Consider the following 3,800-nt stretch of genomic DNA (forward strand, 5'->3'; position numbering starts at 1 on the left):
CTCTGATTGGTAAATATGTTGCCATGAGAAATGAACTGGCAAATGGCAGTCACCCATTTTGTTGAGTTGAGACAGGCACAGTGCATGTCCTTTCTGTCTGTAAGGAACAGGGCTCTGAGTATTACTATACGTAGTATCCAGTACCACACCACACGGTAAAAGGAACTGAATTGGTAGTCAGTGTAATTCTTTTCACATTCAAGATTATCCAGCAAACTTTACAGTATCAGAATTGGACAATATGTTGTTCAGCTTTGCATCCTATGTCTTGCAAATAGTTGTAGGGATCATAGAATCATAGCATCACGCAGCACAATGTAGAAGAGGCTCTTCAGCCTCTGAAAAAACAAAATTGCTCTAAATCTAAATGGTTAAAAAGGTGTTTGGCATGTTTGCCTTCATTGGTCAGACCTTTGAGTAGAGAAGTTAGGAAGTCATGTTGAGGTTGTACAGGACATTCGTGAGGCCTCTTCTGGAGTACTGTGTCCGGTTCTAGTTGCCCAATTACAGGAAGGTCATTATTAAGCTGGAGAGGGTTCAGAAGAGATTTACCGGGATGTGGCTGTGTATGGAAAGTTTGAGTTATAAAGAAAGGCTGGATAGGCTGGGACTTCTTTTCACTGGAGCGTAGGAGGTTGACAGGTGACCTTATAGAAGTTTATAAAATCATGAGGGGTATGGATAGAGTTAATGGTTGTTGTCCTTTCCCTAGGATGGGGGATTTCAAGACTAGGGACACATTTTTAAGACAACAGGAGAGAAATTTTAAAAAGGCATGAGAGACAATTTTTTTACACAAAGGATGGTTCGTGTGTGGAATGAACTTCCTGAGGAAGTCATAGAGTCGTAGAGATATATAACACGGAAACAGACACTTTGGTCCAACTTGTCCATGCCAGCCAGATGTCCTATATAAATCTAATCCCATTTACTAGCACTCGGCCCATATCCTTTTAAACCCTTCCTATTCATATACCCATCCAGATGCCTTTTAAATGTTGTAATTGTACCAGCCTTCACCACTTCCTCTAGCAGCTCATTCCGTACGCGCAGCACCCTCTGTGTAAAAAAGTTGCCCCTTAGGTCCCTTTTAAATCTTTCCCATATCACCTTAAACCTATGCCCTCTGGATTTGAATTCCCCTACCCAGGGAAGAGACCTTGCCTATTTACCCTATCCATGCCCATCATGATTTTATAAACCTCTATAAGGTCACCCCTCAAGGATGTGGGCACAATGATAATGTTTAAAAGGCATTTGAATTAGTACATGAATAGGAAAGGTTTGAAGGGATATGGGTCAGGAGCAGGCAGGTGGCACTAGTTTAGTTTGGGATTATGTTTGGCATGGACTGGTTGGACAGAAGGGTCTGCTTCCGTGCTGTATGACTCTACATTAGATCCATCTTCTAATACTTGGCCAATGGCTTGAATGTTAGGACATTTCAAAGTGCTCATTCCAAGCACTTGCTAAAGATTGTAAGGTTTTCCACCTGAACTATCCTCCCAGGCAGTGCATTCCAGATTCCCACCATCCTCCAGGTGGAAAACAATTTCCTCAAATCCCCTCTAAACTTCCTGACTTTCACTGTAAAATCATGCCTCCTCATTATTGACTCTTCAACTAAGAGGAACACTTACTTTCTATCCACCTTGACCATGCCCTTCATTATGCCATAATTGGATATGCTGTCTGATATAATCCACCAGTCCTTCTGTCATAAAGCCTGCATAGTTGGCAGCACACCAGTATTGGAAATTCATATGCCTCATTATCACACTGTGTTATAAACAAAACAAATTATTGGCTTGGTAGGCAGCATCCTGTTAGTGGCAAATAGTACTCATGTTGTTACTGCACAATAGTACTGTAAAATAGATAGCTTCACCTGTTGCTCAAGTACCTTACACTTCCAGGATAATCTGAGGTAGACCAGCACTCTTAAGGATCAAAACTGACAGCACCTTTTAACTGAATAGATGACAGCCATTTGCTGTTTCGTTTCTCAGGGCAATGCTTTGACTAATCAGAGTCAACCTGCCTCATTTAAAATTCAAACAAAGCCTGGTAGTTAACTGTCAATCATCATTAACTGGTGCACAATGTATGACAATGCCTCTACCAAGTAGAGTCCATGTGAAAATCAATCAGCACTTTCTTCCCACACAGTATAAATGGTGGTTTCCCCCATAAATTGGTAGTTTTGTACTAGTTGCTATTTATACTGCAATAGTTGAGGCTGGAGGTAACAAGGGGGTTTCAGCAGATGCGTTGAGGTAGGAATGAAGTCAGGCAATGCTACAGGGGTAGAAATTGGTATCTGAGTGAAGGTGGGCTTTCAAATGAGTCAGATGCTCAGCTTAGGATCAAGGTGATGCCAGATTTATAGCCTAGTTTAATCGCAGACTATTGCCAGGGAGAGGGACAGAGGCTGCAGTGTTGAAACAGAGTTTGGAGCAGGACTGAAAACAATACCTTCAACTTCCCAAGTTAACAGCCCCTATTTGCAAAAACCTGCCACAAACAGCCATGGCTGAATGATCAGATAATCTTGTGTAACATGTAATTTTGGTTGCAGGCTGCCTATTGAACAGAGGGATCTTGGGCTGCAATGGTAGTGCCCATATCTCTGAGACAGGAGACCTGGGTTAAGACATGGTGGTCGTTCAGATTATCAGCAATTTTTAAAAAAATAATTCCAGTTTGTTGTTGATGACAGCCCAGGATTGGACTACACTGGTCAAGGACATGTTTCTGAAACACTAGAATCAACAAAGCAGACGACGTTTGTAAGAAAACATTTTGCATTCAATCTAGAACTCCTTAGCTCCTCGGGGAGTGATAAAAGCTGGATAGCATTCAAAACTACTTCCTGTTTTAATCTAGGAATTAATTGAAGTGGCTTGAGTTGATTTGAGAGAGGACTGTCTACAGTCTTTTGTTTATATAACAAATACTTCAACAAGAGGCAGCCTCTCTAACGGAGACTGGAACTAACGTGTTAATGGTGAAACAAAAAGAAAAAACCAGTGGAGAAACTCAGCAGGTCTGGCAGCATCCGTGGCGAGAGAGAGAGAGAGAGAAAGCAGTCCTGGTGAAGGGTGTAAACCCGAAACTTTGGCTTTCCGGTACCTCTGATGCTGCCCGACCCGCTGTGTCCCTCCAGCTCCACGCTGTATTAAGAGAGCAGAGTTAGCGTTTCCAGTGCAGTGACTCTTCTGCAGAACATAATGGAACGTTAAGTCTCAAATGCAAATAAAAGCTACTTTTATGCTCCGAAAATAAAAAGTCATCCATTTGTGGACCAGTGTGTTCCTTCAAACCCGCCAGGGGTGTCACTGCCTTGTGCTTCGTGATTACTAAGTCAGTTATTTTTGTTAAAGTAATCAAACTCGCCGACTGTGAATATCAAGCATCCTCATTAGGTCATGTTCTAGAGATGGTGAGGGGTCGACAGTGGAAATGTGTGTGTGAGTCACAGAATGAGCGTGTGTGAGCGAGCGACTGGCGTTGGGTAATTTTTTTCGAGTCCCGTTCATTGTTTTTTTTTTCTGTCACGGGCTCGTCTCAACTTCCCCATTTCCTCCGTGTGACGCAAAGCAGAGAGAAAAAATTGGAAGTTTCCCGACTTCAGAACATACTGGGCTCTGTGTGTGTGTGTAGCAGAGCAGTGAATCTCAAGGCGTGTGTGAGAGACAGAAAGAAAGAGGAGCCGAGCTGCTATTTTGCACCTAACATGCCTTCACCGTACTTCGTGTTAGACATCCCTGCTCAGACTATGGAAGAGTTTTATTTAATTA

The 3,800-nt window shown here is 42.5% G+C and overlaps 1 protein-coding gene across 1 annotated transcript in view; it reads left to right on the forward strand.

The window, feature by feature from the left end:
* Positions 1-1,325: 1,325 nt before the first annotated feature.
* The window catches only part of LOC125485086 (interleukin-1 receptor-associated kinase-like 2), a 24,174-nt gene continuing 21,699 nt past the window's right edge, over positions 1,326-3,800 (forward strand). Inside the window, exon 1 of the mRNA XM_048606152.1 lies at positions 1,326-2,276. The gene's annotated coding sequence lies outside the window, so the exon portion shown is untranslated. The remainder of the gene's footprint in view (positions 2,277-3,800) is intronic.

Source organism: Rhincodon typus, chromosome 16 (assembly GCF_021869965.1).
Source record: "Rhincodon typus isolate 14 chromosome 16, sRhiTyp1.1, whole genome shotgun sequence".
Taxonomy (NCBI): domain Eukaryota; kingdom Metazoa; phylum Chordata; class Chondrichthyes; order Orectolobiformes; family Rhincodontidae; genus Rhincodon; species Rhincodon typus.